The 27,248-nt window shown below is 41.9% G+C and overlaps 1 pseudogene; it reads right to left on the bottom strand.

Annotated features, from left to right (window-relative positions):
- Nucleotide 1: 1 nt before the first annotated feature.
- On the bottom strand, nucleotides 2–7,672 carry LOC135529945 (low affinity immunoglobulin gamma Fc region receptor II-b-like; annotated as a pseudogene).
- Nucleotides 7,673–27,248: the final 19,576 nt, after the last annotated feature.

The raw sequence follows: 27,248 nt of genomic DNA, 5'->3' as shown, positions 1-27,248 counted from the left end.
TCCTTCTCCTGGGTTCTGGTTCCTGTATGATTCTAACGTCAGCATACGTAACATCTCTGGGTTCAGCTGCTCCATCTTTGTTCCTCTTGCAGAACAGGACCAGTAGAATGATCAGAGAGATGGAGAGAGCAGCCACCAACCCAGAGACAGAGAGAGGGAGGAGGAGAGAGGGGGAGGGAGGAGGGAGGGGGAGGAGGATGGGGTAGAGCCCCCAGCTTGAAAAACACCAGAGGAAACAGTAAATAGTTATAATCAATCAGAATAATATAATCTTAAACATACAGTACCATTCAAAAGTTTGGACACACCTGTGTATGTATTGCGTCTAATGACCAAGCGAGATTACAAGAACACAAATGATTATGAATATAACGTCTCAAATTTAACAATGTAAAGAACAACCAAATAATCTGAATGTCAAGCTTTCTCATCTTCTCACCTGTCACAGTCATCCAGCTCTCTGGTGATTCTCCTTTCGAGCTGGAACACTTGTAGAGTCCTTCATCTGACTTGGATAATGCAGGGATGGTTATCTCTCCTGAAGACTCAGCCCTGATGAGGGATCCATCTTTGTAGAAAACAGCTGTGAGGTCAGAGGGAGTTACCTGATGTCTGCAGCGCAGAGTCACATAATCTCCCTCAGTCACAGGAAGGGCAGGGCTCTCCAGGATCACAGCACCAGCTGTATATAATATATAAACATCATATATAAACAGGTCTCTCCAGGATCACAGCTCCAACTGTATATAATATATAAACATCATATATAAACAGGGCTCTCCAGTATCACATCTCCAGCTGTATATAATATATAAACAGGTCTCTCCAGGATCACAGCTCCAGCTGTATATAATATATAAACATCATATATAAACAGGTCTCTCCAGGATCACAGCTACAGCTGTATATAATATATAAACATCATATATAAACAGGGCTCTCCAGGATCACAGCTCCAGCTGTATATAATATATATCATATATAAACATGGCTCTCCAGGATCACAGCTCCAGCTGTATATAATATATAAACATCATATATAAACATCCAGGATCACAGCTCAGCTGTATATAATATATAAACATCATATATAAACAGGTCTCTCCAGGATCACAGCTCCAGCTGTATATAATATATAAACATCATATATAAACAGGTCTCTCCAGGATCACAGCTCAGCTGTATATAATATATAAACATCATATATAAACAGGGCTCTCCAGGATCACAGCCCCAGCTGTATATAATATATAAACACTCCAGGATCACAGCACCAGCTGTATATAATATAGAACATCATATATAAACAGGTATCTCCAGGATCACAGCTCCAGTATATAATATATAAACATCATTATCTCCAGGATCACAGCTCCAGCTGTATATAATATATAAATAAATAAACAGGTCTCTCCAGGATCAACCAATATAATATATAAACATCATATAGGGCTCTCCAATCACAGCTCCAGCTGTATATAATATATAAACATCATATAAACAGGGCTCTCCAGGATCACAGCTCCAGCTGTATATAATATATAAACATCATATATGTCAGGACCCGGTTTCGAACCTGGGTCTCCGGAAGAAACAGTCACTTTACCAACTGAGCCACGAATAGACAGCAGAACCCAGAAGATGAGGCAGACACAGCAGTACACGGTGTATTTAATAAAGAAAAAACCTAAAATGCAAAAAATGGCAAATCCAAAAGGTGGTAGGAAAAACACAAAAAGACCTCAAAAGAAACTCACCAAAAAATAAACAAAAAACAGAATACCACAAGAACTTCACCCGGAATCGACAAGAGTACACAGAACACTAGGGCAGGGTGCTAACATACAAACACAGAGCACAGAACTGAGGGAAACAAAGGGTTTAAATACAATCAGGGGAAACGAGACACAGGTGCAAATAATAATGGGGATCAAGGGAAAAACATAGGGACAAAAAGCACAATGGGGACATCTACTGACCAAAACCCGGAACAACCCTGGCCAAATCCTGACAATATATAAACAGGTCTCTCCAGGATCACAGCTCCAGCTGTATATAATATATAAACATCATATATAAACAGGGCTCTCCAGGATCACAGCTCCAGCTGTATATAATATATAAACATCATATATAAACAGGGCTCTCCAGGATCACAGCTCCAGCTGTATATAATATATAAACATCATATATAAACAGGGCTCTCCAGGATCACAGCTCCAGCTGTATATAATATATAAACATCATATATAAACAGGGCTCTCCAGGATCACAGCTCCAGCTGTATATAATATATAAACATCATATATAAACAGGGCTCTCCAGGATCACAGCTCCAGCTGTATATAAACATCATATATAAAAACATCATATATAAATCATGTCTCAGGATCCAGGATCAGGGCTCTCCAGGATCACAGCTCCAGCTGTATATAATATATAAACATCATATATAAACAGGGCTCTCCAGGATCACAGCTCCAGCTGTATATAATATATAAACATCATATATAAACAGGGCTCTCCAGGATCACAGCTCCAGCTGTATATAATACATAAACATCATATATAAACAGGGCTCTCCAGGATCACAGCTCCAGCTGTATATAATATATAAACATCATATATAAACATCCAGGAAACATGTATATAATATATAAACATCATATATCTCTCCAGGATCACAGCTCCAGCTGTATATAATATATAAACATCATATATAAACAGGACTCTCCAGGGTCACAGCTCCAGCTGTATATAATATGTAAACATCATATACAGTTGAAGTCGGAAGTTGTTGGATATTTTCCAGTCATGTGATGGTTCTCAGTAACCTATACTGTTCCCTTTGAAGTAGAAAGAATAATCAATAAAAGTTGAAATATTAGACATGTGTCAGCAGAATGAAGGCTGAACCAATGTGAGTGTACTGGATCAACATGGAATTGACCATTGGACATGTAAAAAACAGAGCGTAAGCAGAATCTGTGTAGATGAGGCAAGGTAAACCAACAAGACGTGACTGGTCTGGGCCATGTCTGATCTTGTGAAGGCTACTGGACACCCATATAAATTAAGCATACATTGATAATGTAGGTCTGAACTTGTAAAGACCTTTGGACAGGAACATTAGCTTATTTCCATGTCATGCCACCAACATAATCTATGCCCCAAAATCTGAGCCAATAAGAGAATGGAAACTATGTAACAAAGCAAATGGGGTGATGACATCATTAGATAAACATTTATAAAAGCCAAGCACTAAGAATGAGGAGGCAGTTCTTCCATGGAGGTGCTCGGCTTTGTTGCTCTCTGCAATACAAGTATAATTGAATTCACAAGCTCTGGTATCTGAGAAGTGTTTGAGTGAATAGTTCTCCACAAGTCATTAAAACTCATTTTTCAACAACTCCACAAATGTCTTATTATTAACAAACTATAGTTTTGGCCAGTCAGGTAAGACATCTACTTTGTGCATGACACAAGTAATTTTTCCAAAAATTGTTTACAGACAGATTATTTCACTTATAATTCACTGTATCACAATTCCAATGGGTCAGAAGTTTACATACACTAGTTTGACTGTGCCTTTAAACAGCTAGGAAAATTCTAGAAAATGATGACATGGCTTTAGAAGCTTCTGATAGGCAAATTTACATAATTTGAGTCAATAGGAGGTGTACCTGTGGATGTATTTCAAAGCCAAACTTCAAACTCAGGGCCTCTTTGCTTGACATCTTGGGAAAATCAAAAGAAATCAGCCAAGACCTCAGAAAACTAGTTGTAGACTTCCGCAAGTCTCGTTTGTCCTTGGGAGTAATATCTAAATGCCTGAAGGTACCACGTTCATCTGTACAAAACAATAGTATGCAAGTTTAAACACCATGGGACCCATGGGACCACGCAGCCGTCATACCGCTCAGGAAGGAGACACGTTCTGTCTCCTAGTAATAAATGTACTTTGGTGCGAAAAGTGCAAATCAATCCCAGAACAACAGCAAAGGACCTTGTGAAGATGCTGGAGGAAACAGGTACAAAAGTATCTCTTTACCAGAGTAAAAATAGTCCTATATAGACATAACCTGAAAGTCCGCTCAGCAAGGAAGTAAGGAAGTAGAAGCTGCACAAAAACCGCCATAAAAAAAGCCAGACTACGGTTTGCAACTGCACATGGGGACAAAGATCAAACTTTTTGTCCTCTGGTCTGATGAAACAAAAATAGAACTGTTTGGCCATAATGACCGTCATTATGTCTGGAGGAAAAAGGGTGAGGCTTGAACGCCGAAGAACGCCATCCCAACCATGAAGCACGGGGATGGCAGCATCATGTTGTGAGGGTGCTTTGCTGCAGGAGGGACTGGTGCACTTCACAAAATAGATGGCCTCATAAGGTAGGAAAATTATGTGGATATATTGAAGCAACATCTCAAGACATCAGTCAGGAAGTTAAAGCTTGGTCGCAAATGGGTCTTCAAAATGGACAATGACCCCAAGAAAACTTCCAAAGTTGTGGCAAAATGGCTTAACTTGTTATGGCTGCAATCCCACTAACGAGATAAGTGTCATCAACAACCGCTGAATAGCATAGCAAGAAATATTACTATAAATATTTATATTCATGAAATCACAAGTGCAATGTAGGAAAACACAGTTTAGCCTTTTGTTAATCCACCTGTCGTGTCAGATTTTGAAATTATGCTTTACTGCCAAAGCAAACCAAGCGTTTGTGTAAGTGTATCGATCGCACGACAAAACATTAAGTACACTTAGCATCAGGTAGCTTGGTCATGAAAATCAGAAAAGCAATCAAATGAATCATTTACCTTTGATGATCTTCGGATGTTTTCACTCATGAGACTCCCAGTTACACAACAAATGTTCCTTTTGTTCCGTAAAGATTATTTTTATATCAAAAATACCTCTGTTTGTTTGGCGTGTTATGTTCAGAAATCCACAGGAAAGAGCAGTCACAACAACGCAGAAGAAAAATCCAAATAGTTTCCATAATGTCCACAGAACCATGTCAATTTTTTTTAATAATCAACCCTCAGGTTGTTTTTAAAATATATAATTGATAATATATATCAACCGCAAATGTCTTTCACAGTAGGAGATGGAAAAGCAATACCTATCCAAACTCTGTTGCGCGAGCAAAACTCATGTGACCACTTGACGCAATGATATCGTTCTGGCTCATTTTTCAAAATAAAAGCCTGAAACTATGTCTGAAGACAATTGACACCTTGAGGAATCGATAGGAAAAGGAATCTGGTTCATATCCCTTTAAATCCAGCAAAGGGAGGCTATGGAACATGGAGTTTTCAAAATAGAAGCCACTTCCTGTTTTGATTTTCCTCAGGGTTTTGCCTGCAATATCAGTTCTGTTATACTCACAGACAATATTTTGACAGTTTTGGAAACTTTAGAGTGTTTTTTATCCAATACTACTAATAACATGCATATAATAATAATAATATTATTAAATAATTCATTCTCTCAACTATTATTATGACATTTCACATTCTTAAAATTAAGTGGTGATCCTAACTGACCTAAGACAGGGAATATTTACTAGGATTAAATGGCAGGAATTGTGAAAAATGAGTTTAAATGTATTTGGCTAAGGTGTATGTAAACTTCTGACTTCAACTGTATAAACCTAACATCAGCTATCTGAAACCAGATTAACAACTAAGCACTATAATGTTAGTAGATGGTGTATGTGGACATACCATGTACTGTGATGTTGACAGCATTGCTGTGTTCTCCAGACCCAGACTCACACCAGTACACTCCACTGTCTGATGGTGTTAGTGACACGATGCATGAAGACCCTTGATGTTTTCCCCAGTCAGTACTACACTCTGAAAGGTTTCCTCTCTCTGCGTTCCTCATCATTCTCCATCCAGTCGAGTTCCCCTGAACCTCACAGCTCAGAGAGACAGACTCAAATTCAAAGAACTGAGATCTGTCAGGACTGACACTCAGAGAGGCTGGAGGAGAGAGAGAGGCTGGAGAGAGAGAGAAGCTGGAGGAGAGAGGGAGAGAGAGAGAGTCAGGATTTGGCCAGGATTGTTCAGGTTTTGGTCACTCGATGCCCCCATTGTGCTTCTTTTTTTGACCCTTTTGTTTTAACCTTGTTCTAGTTATCATTTGCACCTGTGCCTCATTTCCCTTGAATGTATTTAAACCCTCAGTTTACTAAGTGACTGTTTCTCACACGAGAGACAGAGACAGAGGCACAGAGAGACACAGAGACACAGAGACACAGAGACACAGAGACACAGAGACACAGAGACACAGAGAGACAGAGAGACAGAGAGACAGAGAGACAGAGAGACAGAGAGACAGAGAGACAGAGACAGAGAGACAGAGAGACAGAGAGACAGAGATCTTTAGGTCTGGGAGCCCACATGGTATACCCAAACAGGCGTAACAATAAAAACAATATAGTACCCTTACCAGGACAACGAGAAACAAACAATAACACCTCTCACAAATACAGAAAAACAAGCCCGCACAAACAGAAGCGGGATGAACAAACTTAAATAACCCCACCCTAACAACCAAACAATGAACAGGTGAAACCAATTAGACAAAACCAAACGAACAAGGAAAAAAAGGATCGGTGGCAGCTAGTCGACCGGCGACGATGACCGCCGAGCGCCACCCGAACAAGAAGGGGAGCCACCTTCGGTAATATTCGTGTCACCACAACACAATAAATACTCATAAAAAACCATAGTTACACATTTAAAAACACAACTCCAACTCCTCCACAGTAACTAAACACAACAGCCTCTGAATACCCCACATACTCATAAACAGATCAATATTGTTGACAAGTTTATAATAGGCAAACTCAACCCTCAGTCTCGCTGCCAACATTCCCTCCAGCATTCCCACCACATCCCTGTCCCCGAATACTGTTCTTACAGGTCTTCCATATCGCTAATTTTGCTGCCCCAAACACAAAATTAAGCAACACAACTACACCCTTTTGACTAAACCTGTACTTTGGCTCAAATATATACAGTTGGGAAGAGCAAACTCTCCCAATGCTGAGAACCAAGAAGTGATCAGGTCAATCATCCCGACCAACCTGGGACACAGTAAAAACAGATGTGCCAGAGTTTCAGACTCAGCACAGAATGGACACCCCTCCCCAACAGTAGGATCCAGGTGTACCAGATGCAGAATGGACAGCCTTCCCCTACTGTAGGATCCAGGTGTACCAGATGCAGAATGGACAGCCTTCCCCTACTGTAGGATCCAGGTGTACCAGATGCAGGATGGACAGCCTTCCCCTACTGTAGGATCCAGGTGTACCAGATGCATATTAGTGGCTATGGCTCCATGTATTATCCTCCATTGTAGGTCAGCTCTTTTAAATAGGCGGTTGTATAATGATCACAAAAAGCCTTTTGGGGAGGCAGCTGGACCAAACACACCCGCCCACCTCTTCGATTTTACCCCTTCCAAGGAAGAAGCACGGGACACTTTTACACATTATGTACATGCCCTTCTTTCCCACCTCCTTGAACTCCCCCACCGCCTTGAACTCCCCAGCTCCGGGGTATGGAAGGAGAGCAGCATCCCCACGTCCTCCTCTAATGCCCTCATCGCAGCAACTAACAATCAGTGCAGGGAACACGTCATCCAGACCCTCCATCCACCTCTAATGCCCCCATCGCAGCACTAACGGTCAGTGCAGGGAACACATCATCCAGACCCTCCGTCCTCCTCTAATGCCCCCATCGCAGCACTAACAGTCAGTACAGGGAACACGTCATCCAGACCCTCCATCCACCTCTAATGCCCCCATCGCAGCACTAACGGTCAGTGCAGGGAACACATCATCCAGACCCTCCATCCACCTCTAATGCCCCCATCGCAGCACTAACAGTCAGTGCAGGGAACACGTCATCCAGACCCTCCGTCCACCTCTAATGACCCCATCGCATCACTAACAATCAGTGCAGGGAACACGTCATCCAGACCCTCCATCCACCTCTAATGCCCCCATCGCAGCACTAACATTCAGTGCAGGGAACACGTCATCCAGACCCTCCATCCACCTCTAATGCCCCCATCGCATCACTAACAATCAGTGCAGGGAACACGTCATCCAGACCCTCCGTCCTCCTCTAATGCCCCCATCGCAGCACTAACAGTCAGTGCAGGGAACACGTCATCCAGACCCCCCGTCCTCCTCTAATGCCCAAGCTGCAGCACTAACAATCAGTGCAGGGAACACATCATCCAGACCCTCCGTTCATCAATCAGAATTGGAAGTATCAGTCACATACTGCCAATGAAGTACTGGCAAGGAGTCACAGACCTCAGCGACGACCTTCCTCATTTGTGGAGATGATCGGATCCCTGCTCTTTCTCCCAGCTCCTCCAACAATCTGCTCCTGCTCCGCATCAGATAACCCAGCTTGGTACACCCCACACCTAACAGGCATGAATGTAGGCTGGCTGAACCCATAGCATGGGACTGGATGACAGTGTTATGACAAAGAGACTCTTCAAAAGGCCACTTCCCTGGTGTCGTGCCGGCCTTACGGGATATGTCAAACTCTCCAAGCCTGCATAACAGACTCATTGAATGCAGTCAGGCTATACAAATCACCCCTCTTGCTTTAAGAGGAAAATGTGCTTGTCACTCCTCATCAATGTGTAGGCTCTATCCACCCAGCTAGAACCGTCACTGTACAACAGTCTCTCGGCTGCTTAGAGCTGGAAAGCCATGATCCTAGAAGAAATGTCCACCAGGCCCACCGTGCAGTGGCAGGTACAGGAACCAGCTTTAATACAATGTTGTCCAGACCAGAAGAAATTGACAACGGTCCGATTAAGCTCTTGTATCAGGGCCCCCAGTGGGTGTAAAATCAGGCTAGGTGATTGGCTACCAGCACCCTTCCCCTATCAGACAGCTGGGGTAGCACCCATTTCCACCTAGACAATCTGGCATACACCTTCTCCACCACACCCACCCAGTTATTTTTTGTAAGACATCAGAGCGAAGAGAAACACCCAAGTCTTCATCCCATCTCTGCCCCATTGAAGCCCCCCTGGTAACCATGGAGTGGACCCAGCCCACAGTGAATCACTATTTTCCAAATTAACTCTTTAAAGCATTTGAGGGAATCTTAACATCCTCACCCCTGTAATAAAAACGGTCATGTCATCTGCATATGCAGACATTGCTCTCGTGGGACCCTTCATTACACCTGGCACAGAGAAACCAGTAAGCCTCACTCTTAAAAAGCAAAGCATTGGTTCAATTGCCAGTCAATATAACTGTCCTGAAATTGGTCATCCCTGCCTGATGCCCCTTTGGACAGGGATGGGGCAGCTCAAACCACCCCCACCTTCACCATACATGAGGCCCCAGCATACAGTAAACTCATCCAAGATAAAAAATAAATAAAAAATCCCCAAACCCTTTCATTGTTTTCTCCTGATCCAAAGTAAGGTTCACATCAGACAGTTTACAAATGTCTAAAAAGTCTCTTATTAGAAACCCGTAGCACTGGTCACCATAGCAACACCCACCCGTAGCACGTGCTCCAGCAGGTATATTTTACTGGTCACCCCCAAAGCCAATTCCTCCTTTGGCTGCCTTTCCTTCCAGTTCTCTTCTGCCAATGACTGGAATGAATTGCAGAAATCACTAAAGTCATATCTCCCTCACTAAGCATCAGCTTTCAGAGCAGCTTACAGATCATTGCACTTGTACATAGCCCATCTGAATATATCCCATTCAACTACCGCATCCCCATATTGTTATTTATTTATAAATATATATATATTTTATTTTTTCTGCTCCTTTGCACCCCAGTATCTCTACTTGCACATTCATCTTCTACACATCTATCACTACAGTGTTTAATTGCTAAATTGTAATTATTTCGACACGACGACCTATTTATTGCCTTACCTCCCAAATCTTCATTTGCACACACACTGTATATGTCAGGATTTGGCCAGGGTTGTTCCGGGTTTTGGTCACTAGATGCCCCCATTGTGCTTTTTGACCTCATGTTTTTTCCCTTGTTCCCCATTATTATTTGCACCTGTGCCTCTTTTTCCCCTGATTGTATTTAAACCCTTAGTTTCCCTCAGTTCTGTGCTCTGTGTTTGTATGTTAGCACCCAGCCCTAGTGTTCTGTGTATTCTTGTCGATTCCGGTGGATGCGCTTGTGGAATTCTGTTTTTGTTTTTGAGTATCTCTTGAGGCTTTTTTGTGCTATTCCTACCACCTTTTGGATTTGCCATTTTTTGTATTGAAGGACTTCTCCTTTTACTTTATTAAATACACCGTCTTAAGTACTGCTGTGTCTGCCTCATCTTCTGGGTTCTGCTGACTATTCGTGGCTCAGTTGGTTAAGTGACTGTTTCTCACTCCGGAGACCCAGGTTCGTAACCGGGTCCTGACAGAAACACAGAGCCTAAAATGAACCCAGAGGCAGCCAGTTCCCAGGACCTTTTTGCCATGCTGTCCCACCACCAGGAGACTGTCCAACGCCACGAAGCTGCCCTGGTTCAGCAAGAGGCCTTAATGGCTAGACATTCTCATCTTCTGTCGGAGATGCTGACTTCCATTAAGCAAATATCTGATCGTCTTACCCCGGCAACAGTTCCCGTCCCAGTACCTCAGATTCACGTACCCATGGCAGTTAACCCCTGGCTGAACCTCATCTTCCACCTCCCCAACGGTTCTCAGGTGATCCAAGTGCTTGTAAAGGGTTTCTCACCCAATGTTCTCTCTCCTTTGAGCTACAACCCTCGAAGTTTCCCACCGACCGGTCTAAGATCGCTTATATCATCACCCTGCTGTCGGAAAAAGCCCTGGCCTGGGCTACTGCTGTGTGGGATGCCCATAGTTCCTGCTGTGCCAGCTACTCTGCCTTTGCTGAGGAATTCAAACGAGTGTTTCAAGGCCCAAGCAGTGGTTCTGACTCAGCCAAACAGCTCCTGACTCTCCACCAAGGTTGGCGCAGCGTGACGGACTATGCCATCCAGTTCCGCACGGTGGCAGCAGCAAGTGGCTGGAACAACGAGGCGCTCACGGTGTGCTTTCTGAAAGGCCTTTCCGACACTATCCAAGATGAACTGGCCACTCGGGAACCACCGGACAATCTCGAGTCCCTGATCAAGTTGGCCTCACGCATTGACCAGCGTCTGAGAGAGAGAACTCAACCGTAGACCTCTAGCCCCTATCAGTCCCAGCTCCGAGTCCCCACCTTTATCCTCGCTGGCTCCATCGGAACCCATGCAGATTGGACGCATCTCCCAGGCTGAGAGAGACCGCCGGATGAGGAGCGACGCTGTCTATATTGCGGCAAACCGGGCCATTTCCGTTCCACGTGTCCCGTGCTCCAGGGAAACGCTCTGTCCCGTACAGACCGGGGGAACTGTAACGGGAAACATAACCTCCTCCCATCCGTCCAACTCCCGTCTGCTCATTCCAGTCACCTCTCCTGGGACAACCACAAGCTTCACCTTCAAGCCTTGGTAGACTCTGGAGCCGCAGGTAACTTCATGGATGGTGTCTGGGCGAAGGAGAATGGCGTTCCCTCTGAACCTCTAAGTGAACCCATGAGGGTCACTACATTGGATGGAAGCCCTTTGGGATCTGGACTTGTCACTCATGTCACTACCTCCTTGCGACTTTCAGTTTCACAACACCAGGAATTGATGAACTTTCATTTGATCTCCTGTTCCGAGTTCCCTCTCGTCCTTGGATACCCCTGGGTTCACAGCCATAACCCTCACATCGACTGGTCTGTGGGCACTATCAAGCAGCGGGGTCCTACGTGCCAAGCTACTTGTATTTTCCAGAATTCCCGAGTTCTACTCCCGAGTCTTTAGAATCCATCGACCTGACCCGAGTTCCCGAGTGTTACCATGACCTCAAACTGGTGTTTAGCAAACAGAGGGCCACCATGCTACCACCCCATAGACCTTACGATTGCCCCATCGACCTGTTTCCGGGCACTTGCCCCCCCAGGGGTCGGATCTTTTCCCTATCTCCACCCGAACGAGCTGCTATGGATACCTACATCAAGGACGCTCTGGAAGCAGGCCTCATGCGTCCATCCACCTCCCCGGCGGGAGCAGGGTTTTTCTTTGTGGCCAAGAAAGACGGTGGATTACGTCCTTGCATCGACTACCGGGGACTCAATGCCGTAACCGTTACCCGCTACCCCTTATGGCCACAGCCTTCGAGCTGCTCCAGGAAGCAGTTGTTTTCACTAAGCTTGACCTGCGGAACGCATACCATCTTGTGCGGATCAGACCTGGTGACGAGTGGAAGACCGCTTTCAACACGCCTACTGGTCACTATGAATACTTGGTGATGCCCTTCGGCCTGACCAACGCCCCAGCGGTGTTCCAAGCGCTCATAAACGATGTGCTTAGGGATATGCTTAACATATTTGTGTTCGTTTACTTGGATGACATCCTCATCTTTTCGAGCTCCCTTCAAGAACACACTAAGCATGTCAGACAAGTACTCAAACGCCTCCTGGACAGCCATCTGTACGTTAAGCCGGAAAAATGTGAATTCCATTCATCCCGAGTACAATTCCTGGGATTTGTAGTGGAACCCGGTCGAGTCCAAATGGACCCCAGGAAGTTAGGGGCGTAGCGGATTGGCCCACCCCCAAATCCGTTAAGGAAGTTCAGCGTTTCCTGGGCTTCACAAACTTTTACCGCAAGTTCATCAAGAACTTCAGCTTGGTGGCAGCCCCTCTCTCAGCTTTAACCAAGGGTGGCAATGCAAGGTTTTTGTGGGGAAGAGAAGCTGAGACGGCCTTCCAAGGACTCAAGCAGCGCGTTCTCTCTGCTCCCATCCTGATACTACCGACTACGGATGAACCATTTGTGGTGGAGGTAGACGCATCAGAGGTTGGTGTTGGAGCTGTCCTGTCTCAGAGGGTGAAGACAAGAAGCTTCATCCGTGCGCTTTCTTCTCACACCGGCTTACCCCGACTGAGAGGAACTACGATGTGGGGGATCGTGAACTCCTAGCGGTTAAGATGGCATTGAAGGAATGGAGACACTGGCTCGAGGGGGCTTCTCACCCGTTTCAAGTGCTTACGGACCACAAAAATCTGGAGTATATCCAGCAGGCGGCGGTTGAACTCTAGACAAGCTAGATGGTCTCTTTTCTTCAATCGATTCCAGTTTATCCTCACCTATCGGCCCGGGTCGAAGAATCTCAAACCGGATGCCCTGTCCCGAGTCTACGCTCCTGCCATTCGAGATGACACGGACATGCCTGTCCTTCCTGCTGCTAAGATTGTGGCTCCGATCTCGTGGCAAGTTGAGGATACCGTGAGACGTGCTCAAGCTAGCGAACCGAAAGGAGGTCCTGCCAATTGGTTGTTTGTCCCCAAGGCAGTGAGGACTCAGGTCCTTCTGTGGGGGCACTCCTCTCACCTCACCTGTCATCCGGGCGTAGGTCGCACCTTGGAGTTCATCCAGCGTAAGTTCTGGTGGCCTACCATAAGAGAAGACGTTGCCACTTTCGTCAATGCCTGTCCCGTGTGCTGCCAGGGCAAATCTTCTCACCTCCGCCCTCAAGGACTCCTTCACCCTTTACCTGTTCCCCACAGACCCTGGTCCCATATCTCATTGGACTTTATTACTGGACTTCCTCCATCCCATGGCAATACTACTATCCTAGTCATAATCGACAGGTTTTCAAAGGCGGCCAGGTTCGTCCCTCTGACTAAGTTACCATCTGCCAAGGAAACGGCTGAGTTGGTAATTAATCATGTGTTCCGAGTCTTCGGCATTCCTCAAGATATGGTTTCTGACAGAGGTCCCCAGTTCGCCTCAAGGTTTTGGAAGGCCTTCTGCCAACTCATGGGGGCTTCTGCCAGTCTATCTTCAGGGTACCATCCGGAGTCCAACGGCCAAACAGAGAGGATGAATCAAGAGCTGGAAACCACCCTCCGATGTATGACTCGTGACAACCCGTCCACATGGTCATCCTTTATTGTTTGGGCCGAATACGCGCACAACACCTTGCGCTCCTCCTCCACTGGTATGTCCCCACACGAGTGTCAGTTTGGCTATGCTCCTCCATTGTTCCCGGACCAGGAGGCAGAAGTCAGAGTGCCTTCAGCCTTGAAGTTCGTCAGACGCTGTCGGCTTATGTGGAGGAAGACCCGTCTTAATCTTATGCGTTCCTCACAGAGGTACCAACAACAAGCCAACAGACGCCGCCGTCCCGGGCCTACCCTGCGCCCGGCCAGAGAGTCTGGCTCTCCACAAGAGACTTACCTCTACGGGTGGAGTCTCGCAAGCTGTCCCAAAAATACATCGGTCCCTTCAAGGTTGCCAGGAGAGTTAACCCAGTTTCTTATCGCCTACACTTACCCAGATCCCTTAAGATTAATCCCACATTTCACATTTCATTGTTAAAACCTGTTGTTTTTTCTCCCCTTGTCCCGCAGACAGACCTCCCCTCCGCCTCGTGTCATTGGAGGCCAGCCGGCTTATACCGTCCATCGGATACTGGATTCCCGCCGGGTGCAGCGGTCCTGGCAGTATCTGGTGGACTGGGAAGGCTACGGTCCCGAGGAGCGCTCCTGGGTTCCTGCCAAAGACATCCTGGACCCTGACCTCATTCGTCAGTTCAGGGCCCTCCACACTGAGAGAGCTGGTAGGAACGTCAGGAGCCGTTCCTAGGGGGATTCTGTCAGGATTTGGCCAGGGTTGTTCCGGGTTTTGGTCACTAGATGCCCCCATTGTGCTTTTTGACCTTATGTTTTTTCCCTTGTTCCCCATTATTATTTGCACCTGTGCCTCTTTTTCCCCTGATTGTATTTAAACCCTTAGTTTCCCTCAGTTCTGTGCTCTGTGTTTGTATGTTAGCACCCAGCCCTAGTGTTCTGTGTATTCTTGTGGATGCGCTTGTGGAATTCTGTTTTTGTTTTTGAGTATCTCTTGAGGCTTTTTGTGCTATTCCTACCACCTTTTGGATTTGCCATTTTTTGTATTGAAGGACTTCTCCTTTTTACTTTATTAAATACACCGTCTTAAGTACTGCTGTGTCTGCCTCATCTTCTGGGTTCTGCTGACTATTCGTGGCTCAGTTGGTTAAGTGACTGTTTCTCACTCCGGAGACCCAGGTTCGTAACCGGGTCCTGACAGTATATAGACTTTTCTATTGTGTTAATGACTGTGCGTTTGTTTATTCCATGTGTAACTCTGTGTTGTTTGTGTCGCACTGTTTTGCTTTATCTTGGCCAGGTCGCAGTTGTAAAATCGAACTTGATCTCAACCTGGTTAAATAAAGGTTAAATATTTAAGTTATCAACTATAGAACGGTCAGGTACACAGTAAGACTTGTCCTTGTAGATCAACAGACCCAGATATTCTTTCAACCAGTTTGAGAGACATATAATTTTATATTCTGCAAACAGCAATGCAATAGGTCGCCATTTTTTTAAGAGCCAAATCCTCCTTTTGTAGCAACAATGAAAGCAAAGCACCTGTCACGCCTTGACCTTAGTATTCTTTGTTTTCTTTATTATTTTGGTTAGGTCAGGGTGTGAAATGGGTGATGTATATGTTTTTGTACTGTCTAGGGGTTTTGTATGTTTATGGGGTTGGACACTATCTAGGTGTTTATGTATGTCTATGGTTGCCTAGATTGGTTCTCAATTAGAGGCAGCTGTTTATCGTTGTCTCTGATTGGGAACCATATTTAGGCAGCCATCTTCTTTGGGTATTTCATGGGTTATAGTCTGTGTTAGTTGTCTGTGGCAGCACTATATTTAGCTTTACGTTTGGTTTGTTTTTTTTTTGTAGTTTGTTTATGTGTTTCTTCGTCGTCATTAAAGTAACATGTATTAATATCACAATGTCACAAATGTCGTAGTGAGGAGACCAAAGCGCAGCGTGATGTGAATACATATTTTTTTAATGAAAGACGAAAAACACGAAGTACACTAAAAAAATAATAATAATAACAAGACGAACGTGACTGCTATCACAACTGAGTGCTAATATTCAACATCACATAGACAATAACCCACAAACCACAATACAAAACAGGCTACCAAAATATGGTTCCCAATCAGAGACAACAACAAACACCTGCCACTGATTGAGAAGCATATCAGGCCAAAAGACATAGAAACAGACAAACTAGACATACAACATAGAATGTCCACTCAGATCACAACCTGATCAAACAAAACGTAGAAACAAACAACGCAAACCATGGTCAGAGTGTGACAGTAACCCCCTAAGGTAAGGACAGCCATCAGAGTGTGACAGCTGCGCCTTGGTCTCCTCCTTTAACGAAAGTGACAGCACATTGACAGGATACAGGAAGAGAATCGTCATAAAAAGATTCACACAAAAAAATATCACAAAACCTAAACCAGTCATCACACGTGCTCTCATAAACTTCATAAGGACAGCTTAATATCTGTATGGTTGTAGGTTGTTGTGGTATTTTATGTATCTGCTGTTGTTTCCGGGTGGGTGTGTGACATCTCTGTACCCCAGAAAAAATATATGTTAAGATGCATGCATTGACTGTATGGTTTGTTAGGATGGTTTTCTGCTTTGTCTTTGTAGGATCAACTCAGCCAGGCTCAGAATAACAGGGGGTGGTGCTGCTTTGTGTTTGTAGGACCAACCCTGCCAGGCTCAGAATAGCAGGGGGTGGTGCTGCTTTGTCTTTGTAGGACCAACCCTGCCAGGCTCAGAATAGCAGGGGGTGGTGCTGCTTTGTGTTTGTAGGACCAACCCTGCCAGGCTCAGAATAACAGGGGGTGGTGCTGCTTTGTTTTTGTAGGACCAACCTTGCCAGGTCAGAATAGCAGGGGGTGGTGCTGCTTTGTCTTTGTAGGACCAACCCTGCCAGGCTCAGAATAACAGGGGGTGGTGCTGCTTTGTGTTTGTAGGACCAACCCTGCCAGGCTCAGAATAACAGGGGGTGGTGCTGCTTTGTGTTTGTAGGATCAATTTATCTCAGAATAGCAGGGGGTGGTGCTGCTTTGTGTTTGTCAGGATCAACCCTTGGCTCAGAATGGGGTGGTGCTCAATTTGTATTGTAGGATCAATCTGCCAGGCTCAGAATAACAGGGGTGGTGCTGCTTGAACTCATTTTATCTTTCTGTATGGCTTCTTGTTCGTGTCATTCATTGGGGTTTTCTATGACCCTGGAGTCTCTATATTACTTAAACTCTGTTATTTTCGGATGTGGCATGAAGGGAATATTACTGTATTAATTTTACTGTTCTATTTTCACCAGTGGTATCATCAGTTATATTACTGTATTCATCAGTTATATTACTGTATTCATCAATTATATTACTGTATTCATCAGTTATATTACTGTATTCATCAGTTATATTACTGTATTCATCAGTTATATTACTGTATTCATCAATTATATTACTGTATTCATCAGTAATGTTACTGTATTCATCAGCTATATCACTGTATTCATCAGTTATATTACTGTATTAATCAGTTGCATTACTGTATTCATCACTAATGCTACACTATCACCCAGTGGAATCATCAGTTATATTACTGTATTCATCAATACTGTTCTATTTTCACCTAGTGGCATTGTCAGTTATATTACCGTATTCATCAATACTGTTCTATTTTCACCCAGTGGTATCATCAGTTATATTACTGTATTCATCAGTTATATTATTGTATTCATCAGTTATATTACTGTATTCATCAGTTATATTACTGTATTCATCACTACTGTTCTATTTTCACCCAGTGGCATCATCAGTTATATTACTGTATTCATCAGTTATATTACTGTATTCATCAATACTGTTCTATTTTCACCCAGTGGTATCATCAGTTATATTACTGTATTCATCAGTTATATTACTGTATTCATCAGTTATATTACTGTATTCATCAGTTATATTATTGTATTCATCACTACTGCTCTATTTTCACCCAGTGGCATCATCAGTTATATTACTGTATTCATCAGTTATATTACTGTATTCATCACTACTGTTATATGTACACAGTGGTATTCATCAGTTATATTACTGTAATCATCAGTTATATTACTGTGTTCATCAGTTAGATTACAATGAATTCATCAGTTATATTACAGGGTATTCATCAGTTATATTACTGTAGATCATCAGTTAGTTTGAGTGTGAGCTTTAGATCACAATGGAATAACATACATGGGCAGACAGGGGACCTGATCTCAGATCAGCACTCTGAGATAGTGGGCCTATACAATGAATAACATACATGGACAGACAGGGGGACCTGATCCCAGATCAGCACTCTGAGATACAGGGCCTATACAACGAAAAACATATATGGACAGACAGGGGGACCTGATCCCAGATCAGACTCTGAGATACAGGGCTTGTGCAATGAATAACATACATGGACAGACAGGGGGAACAGATCCCAGATCAGCACTCTGAGATGTTTGACACATACAGACTGTACTAACATGATCGAACACAATGGAATTAGAATTTACTATGAGAGGAGAACGATGGAGGAAAATATATGAGAAAAAAGAGAGAGAGAAAAGGAGAAGAGGAGAAGGAGGAGAGGAAGAGGAGAGGAGGAGGAGAAGAAGAGGAGGGAGAGGAGAAGAGATTATGAGGAGAAGAGGAGGAAGATGTTACTATTATAGAACAGGTGATGAATATGAAATGAGAAGAGGAGAAGGGAGAAGAGGAAGAGGGGATTATAGAACAGGTGATGAATATAGATAAATGTTACTATTATAGAACAGGTGACGAATAAATATTACTATTATAGAGGTGAAATGTTACTATTATAGAACAGGTGATGAATATAGATAAATGTTACTATTATAGAACAGGTGATGAATATAGATAAATGTTACTATTATAGAACAGGTGATGAATATAGATAAATGTTACTATTATAGAACAGGTGATGAATATAGAGAAAATGTTACTATTATAGAACAGGTGATGAATATAGTATAAAGTGTACTCATTATAGAACACTGACGACACATAGAATATCACTATGGTACATGATTATAGAACAGGTGATGAATACCAGAGAAATATTAATTTCCATAAACAGGTGATCAAACCATATAGATATTAAACCATAGTTACTATTTATAGAACTAGGTGATGAATATAGAGACCATATAGATATTAAAACATAGATATTAAACCATATAGATATTAAAACTATTATATAGATATTAAACTAGAGATATTCAACCATATTGATATTAAACTATATAGATAATAAACTCATATAGATATTAAACCATACAGATAGAACTATATAGATGTTGCGTACAAGGAGGCCTACAAACCTGACTCAGTTACACCAGTTCTGTCAAAAGGAATGGGACAAAATTCCCCCAACTTATTGTGGGAAGCTATCGGAAGGCTATATAGCGATTTGACCCAAGTTAAGAGTACTCTAAAAGCAGATTTAAACTATAAGATAGTTAAACAATTTAAAGGCTATGCCAAATACTAATTGAGTGCATGTCAACCGTCTGACCCACTGGAAATATGATGAAAGAAATTAAAGCTGAAATAAATCATTCACTCTACTATTATTCCGAAATTTCACATTCTTATATTAAAGTGAGGATCCTAACTGACCTAAGACAGGACATTTTTACTACGATAAAATGGAATAGTGAAAAACTGAATTGACTTGTATTTGGCTAATGTGAATGTAAACTTCCGACTTCAACTGTATATTAAGCCGTACAGATATTAAACCATAAAGATATTAAACCATACAAAATATTAAACTATACATACATTAAACCATACAAATATGAAACAATACATACATTAAACTATATAGATAGTAAATTATACAGACATTAAACTATTTAGATATTAAACCATATAGATATTAAACTAGAAAGATATTATACTATATAGATAATAAACTAGAAAGATATTAAACTATATAGATATTAAATGAGATAGATATTTATTGAACTGTATAAATATTTTACTACATGTATATTGAACTATATAGATATTAAACCCATAGATATCAAACCATACAGATATTAAACTGTACAGATATTAAAGCATATATATATTAAACTATATAGATATTAAACTGTACAGATAATAAACTATACAGATATTAAACCATATAGATATTAAACCATATAGATAATATTAAACTATATAGATATTAAACTATATAGATATTAAACCATATAAATATCAAACCAGACAGATATTAAACTGTACAGATATTAAAGCATATAGATATTCAACTATATAAATATTTTACATAGATATTAAACTATACAGATATTAAACCATATAGATATTAAAGCATATATATATTAAACTATATAGATAATATTAAACTATATAGATATTAAACCATATAGATATTAAACCTATATATAGATATTAAACTATATAGATATTAAACCATATAGATATCAGATATTAAAGCATATAAACCATATAGATATTAAACTCATATAGATATTAAACTATATAGATATTATATAGATAATATTAAACCATATAGATATTAAACTATATAGATATTAAACCATATAGATATCAAACCATACAGATATTAAACCATACAGATATTAAAGCATATAGATATTCAACCATATATAGATATTAAACCATATAGATATTAAACCATATAGATACAAACCATACAGATATTAAATACAGATATTCATATAGATATTCAACTATATAGATATTAAACTGTACAGATATTAAAGCATATAAAATAGATATTAAAACCATATAGATATTAAACCATATAGATATCAAACCATACAGATATTAAACTGTACAGATATTAAAGCATATAGATATTCAACTATATAGATATTAAACTGTACAGATATTACACTATACAGATAAACCAGATATATATATTAAACCATATAGATATTAAACCATATAGATATTAAACCATATAGATATTAAACCATATAGATATTAAACCATATAGATAATATTAAACTCACAGAGTAGAAGACAGGTACATTCCATCTCAACGTGTCGATCAGTAACTCTCTCTAAACTCTCGTGACTTGTAGCCTGTCAATCCCCCACCCCACCTCTCCACTACCCATCTATACTTCCTCTGTGCTGAGAAGGAGGTGGGAAAGATGTGTGTGACAGAAGGGGGCTGGGGAAAGAATATCATCACAGACACAGAGAAGTGAGACAGAGAGAGAAAGACAGGGAGGTTCAGAGAGAGATAGAGCGAGAGAGACAGAGAGAGAGAGACATGGATGTTCAGAGAGAGATAGAGCGAGACAGAGATAGAGCGAGACAGAGAGAGAGACAGAGAGAGATGGAGAGACAGAGGGCTCTGTAATATCGTTACTAACAGACTTGTACATTTTCCTCAGAAATCAATATACTGAGCAAATGTCAAATTGGCTATTTACCAAATTATCATCGACAGATCAAGTATTCACCCTGCACATGCTAATTGACAAGAAAACAAACCAAAATAAAAGGAAAAGTCTTCTCAACCTTTGTTAATTTAAAAAAAGCGTTTGACTCAATTTGGCATGAGAGCTACACAAATTGATGGAAAGTAGTGTTGGGGAAAATACATACAACATTATAAAATTAATGTACACAAACAACAGGTGTGCGGTTAAAATTGGCAGTAAACACAAACATTTATTTCCACAGGGTCGTGGGGTGAGACAGGGATGCAGCTTGAGCCCCACTCTCTTCAACATATACGTATATCAACGAATTGGCGAAGGCACAAGAACAGTCTGCAGCACCCGGCCTCACCTTACTAGGATCTGAAGTCAAATGTGTACTGTTTGCTGATGATCTGGTGCTTCTGCCACCAACCAAGGATTTTCTACAGCAGAACATAGATCTTCTGCAAAGATTCTGTCAGACCTGGGCCCTGAGAGTAAATCTTAGTAAGACAAAAAATATGGTGTTCCAAATGACAAATTCCATCTAGACACTGTTACGCTAGAGCACACAAAAAACTGTACAAAAAATATGGTGTTCCAAATGACAAATTCCATCTATTCTCTCTTTCCCCACCTGTTCTCTCTTCCCCTCTGATTAGGTCTCTATTTCTTTCTCTGTTCCTGCTACTTTCAGTGTCTGATTCTTGTTTGTGTTTTTTGATGCCAGAAGCAAGCTGTCGTCTCGTTTGCTTCAACCTTGTCCTGTCCTGTCGGTGTCTGCATGGCAGGTGCAACCTGCATTATACTACGTTCTTTTGTTCCATTAACTACGTTGGAAGAGGATTTATGCCATTCCTGTTTTTTATTAAAGAACTCTGTTTTCTGTTAAAACCGCGTTTGGGTCTTCACTCAAGTTCATAACACTAAAAGCCACAGGATCTGAGAGACAAGGCAAGAAGGGCTTTCTATGCCATCAAAAGGAACATAAAATTCAACATACCAATTAGGATCTGGCAAAACATATTTTAATCAGTTATAGAACGCATTGCCCTCTACGGTTTGGGGTCCGCTCACCCACCAAGAATTCATTAAATGGAACAAACAACAAATTGAGACTGTGCACAGAGAATTCTGCAAAAATATCCTCCGTGAACAACGCAAAGCACCAAATAATGCATGCAGAGCAGAATTAGGCCGAAACCCGCTAATGATCGAAATCCAAAAAAGAAGTTAAATTCTACAACCAAAAAAGGAAGCTATCCCCAAACCTTCCATAACAAAGTCATCACCTACAGAGAGACGAACCTGGAGAAAAGTCCTCTAAGCAAGCTGGTCCTGGGGCTCTGTTCACAAACACAAACAGACTCCACAGAGCCCCAGGACAGCAGCACAATTAGACCCAACCAAATCATGAGAAACAAAAAGATAATAACATGGCACTTTGGAAATAATTAACAAAAATAAGAGCAAACTGGAATGCTATTTGGCCCTAACAGAGAGAACACAGTGGCAGAACCTGACCACTGTAACTGACCCAAAATGAAGGAAAGCTTTGACTATGTACAGACTCAGTGAGCATAGCCTTGCTTTTGAGAAAGGCCGCCGTAGGCAAACCTGGCTCTCAAGAGAAGACAGGCTATGTGCACACTGCCCACAAAATGAGGTGGACACTGAGCTGCACTTCCGAACCTCCTGCCGCCTAGGATCAAATTATCCTGACATTAACCATTAGAGGGATGATAAAGAACTGACACTGTATCAGTGGTGAGGTCAACTACCTGTAGCTGGTGAGGAGAACCCTCCTGGTATTACAGCTACATCAAGGAGTACTCTAATAATGTCAGGGGAGATATCAACACCCCCTGTGGTTTACTGTGGTATTACAGCTACATCAAGGAGTAGTCTAATAATGTCGGGGGAGATATCAACACCCCCTGTGGTTTACTGTGGTATTACAGCTACATCAAGGAGTAGTCTAATAATGTCAGGGGAGATATCAACACCCCCTGTGGTTTACTGTGGTATTACAGCTACATCAAGCGGTAGTCTAATAATGTCAGGGGAGATATCAACACCCCCTGTGGTTTACTGTGGTATTACAGCTACAGAGGACAGGAACAGGTGAGTGTAGCAAAAACAATGTATTGGTGCCTCTCTGGTTCTCCGTGGTATTACATATATATTTGATAATATATCCGTCGAGGCAATTGGTTTCTCTTAAGAAGCGATTGGAAAAATGGCTACCTCAGTATTTTACGCAAGATTTTCTGCGGGAGACACCATGTGACCACTTGCTATATATGGTCCCTTACGGCTATTCTTCAATGGAAATGCGTAAAAGACGTCACAATGCTGTAGACACCTTGGGGAATACGTGGAAAACGTAAGCTCATTCGTAGCTCATTCACAGCCATATAAGTAATCATTGGCATGAGGCGGTTTCAAAAAATGCATCACTTCCTGGTTGGATTTTTATCTGGGTTTCGCCTGTAACATCAGTTCTGTGGCACACGCAGACAATATCTTTGCAGTTTTGGAAACGTCAGAGTGTTTTCTATCCAAGCTGTCAATTAAATGCATAGTCGAACATCTTTTTGTGACAAAATGTCTTGTTTAAAACGGGAACGTTTTTTATCCAAAAATGTTAATAGCGCCCCTAATGCATAACTGGTAAGTGAGCAGGCCTTTCTAATCGACCAGGGTATCCTCGAAGGATATTGATCTCATCTGTCACGTTCTGACCTTAGTTCTTTTTGTTATGTCTTTGTTTTAGTATGGTCAGGGCGTGAGTTGGGTGGGTTGTCTATGTTCGTTTTTCTCTGTTGTGTTTTGAGTTTGGCCTATTATGGTTCTCAATCAGAGGCAGGTGTCTTTAGTTGTCTCTGATTGAGAATCATACTTAGGTAGCCTTTTTCCACCTGTGTTTTGTGGGTGTTTATTTTCTGTTCTGTGTTTGTATTTCAACGTTCAGGACTGTTTTCGTTTCGTTCTCGTGTTTTGTTGTTTTTGTTCATTAAAAGAGAAAATGAATTCTTACAACGCTGCACCTTGGTCCTCCTCTCTCTCCCAATGATGAGTGTTATATCATCAGTCAGTAGATGATGCCTGGTTATTTTGATTTTTTCCTCACCAACTTAACCTCTCTAGGGCAACCCGACGCGCTTGCTTCCCACCTTGCCAACAATAAATGCAAATGCGCTACACCAAATGCTAATAGCACTCGTTAAACTCAAACGTTCATTAAAATTCACATACAGGGTACTCATTCAAGCTACACTCGTTGTGAATCTAGCCAACGAGTCAGATTTGTAAAATGCTTTTCGGCGCAAAAGCATGAGTAGCTATTATCTGATAGCAGGCAACACGCCGAAATACCAGAAGGGGACATAAACAAAGGAATTAGCGTAGTCGGCGTTTACACAAAACGCAGAAATAAAATATAAAACATTCATTACCTTTGACGAGATTCTTTGTTGGCACTCCTATATGCAACCATAAACATCACCATTGGGTCTTTTTTCGCATTAAATCGGTCCATATATACCCTAAATATTGATTCGCGAAAAGTGTGATCCAGGAAAACAGCGTTTTTAAAACGAAAGAACGCACTTTTTTTTTATTAAAAAGTCAACGAGCAAACTTTCACAGAACACTTTGAAATACTTTGTAATCCAACTTTAGGTATTAGTAAACGTTAATAATCTATCAAATTGGATCATGGGGCGATGTGTATTCACAGCCCACGCTCCTTGAACGCATGGTCGGTACTCTTCAAAAACATCCTGTCGGAGACCGGCTAGAATGGGCTCTCTACTCGTTTGACCAAGAAACAAAGCCCAGGCAATTGACAAGACTGGCAACATCGCGGTGGAAGCTGTAGGACTTGCAATCTCAGCCCTATGTAATTTTCTTTCCCATAAAAACAATACATGCAAGTGGCGCATTGATACTTTTTCCAGTTTTCAGTGATCAGTTTTTCTTGCGCTTTTCGATGAAACACAGGTTCTGTTATAGTCACAATGATTTTAACCAGTTTTAGAAATGTCAGAGTGTTTTCATGCACACATACTAATCATATGCATATACTATATTCCTGGCATGAGTAGCAGGACGCTGAAATGTTATGCGATTTTTAACAGAATGTTCGGAAAGTAGGGGGCAGCCTAATAGGTTTTTAAATAAGTATGTCCCATTCAAGAAATGTATAACCAGGAACAGATATAGCCCTTGGTTTTCCATTCCTGACTCAAGCCCTTAACCAGCACAAAAACATCCTATGGCTTTGCATGGCATCGGAACAGCCTCGTGATATGCAACTTTTCAGGGAAGCTAGAAACCAATATACACAGGCAGTTGAAGCTCAAGGCTAGGCTCTTTCCAAGCAGAAATTTGCTTCCTGCAACACAAACTCAAAAAAAGTTCTGGGACACTGTAAATTCCATGGAGAATAAGAACACCTCCTCCCAGCTGCCCACTGCACTGACGATAGTAAACACTGTCACCACTGATAAATCCACTATAATGAGAATTTCTCTACGGCTGGCTGCTTTCCCACCTGCCTACCCCTATCCCGGTCAACAGCACTACACCCCCACAGCAACCTCGCCCATGCCTTCCACATTTCTCCTTCTCCCAAATCCAGTCAGCTGATGTTCTGAAAGAGCTGCAAAATCTGGACCCCTTCAAATCAGCCAGGCTAGACAATCTGGACCCTTTTTTTCTAAAATGATCTGCCGGAATTGTTGCAACCATTATTACTAGCTCAACCTCTCTTTTGTGTTGTCTGAGATTCCCAAAGATTGGAAAGCAGCTGCGGTCACCCCTCTTCAAAGGGGTGGTCACTCTTGACCCAAACTGCTACAGACCTATATCTATCCTACCCTGCCTTTCTAAGGTCTTCGAAAGCCAAGTCAACAAAAAGATAACAGAACATTTCGAATCCCACCATACCTTCTCCGCTATGCAATCTGGTTTCAGAGCTGGTCATGGGGGAACCTAAGCCACGCTCAAGGTCCTAAACGATATCTTAACGTTTAAAAATACCTAAAGTTGTATTACAAAATTAGTATTACAAAAGTAGTTTGAAATATTTTGGCAAAGTTTATAGGTAACTTTTTATTTGTATTTTTTTATAGGCAACTTTTGAACTTTTTTTTGTTTTGCAGTGACGTTGCATTTTTGGAAGCTGTTTTTTCTGGATAAAACAAATAAATGTACATTTGGATATATATGGACGGAATTAATCGAACAAAAAAGAAGAAAAAATATCACCATCGATAAGAAACAATACTGTGCAGCCGTATTCATTGACCTGGCCAAGGCTTTCGACTCTGTCAATCACCATATCCTCATCGGCAGACTCGACAGCCTTGGTTTCTCAAATGATTGCCTCGCCTGGTTCACCAACTACTTCTCTGATAGGGTTCAGTGTGTCAAATCGGAGGGTCTGTTGTCCGGACCTCTGGCAGTCTCTATGTGGGTGCCACAGGGTTCAATTCTTGGACCAACTCTCTTCTCTGTATACATCAATGAGGTCGCTCTTGCTGCTGGTGAGTCTCTGATCCACCTCTACACAGACGACACCATTCTGTATACTTCTGGCCCTTCTTTGGACACTCTCTTAAAACTTGTTGAGGATAGGGGGCAGTATTTTCACTTTGGATGAATTGCGTGCCCATAGTGAACTGCTCTGTCCTAGATTGCCAATATATGCATATTATTATTACTATTGGATAGAAACCACTCTGAAGTTTCTAAAACTGTTTGAATTATGTCTGTGAGTATAACAGAACTAATAGGGCAGGCAATC

Source organism: Oncorhynchus masou, unplaced genomic scaffold, assembly GCF_036934945.1.
Source record: "Oncorhynchus masou masou isolate Uvic2021 unplaced genomic scaffold, UVic_Omas_1.1 unplaced_scaffold_1214, whole genome shotgun sequence".
NCBI lineage: Eukaryota > Metazoa > Chordata > Actinopteri > Salmoniformes > Salmonidae > Oncorhynchus > Oncorhynchus masou.
Note: the sequence above shows the minus strand (reverse complement) of the source record. Positions and strands in the feature narration are given on the sequence as shown.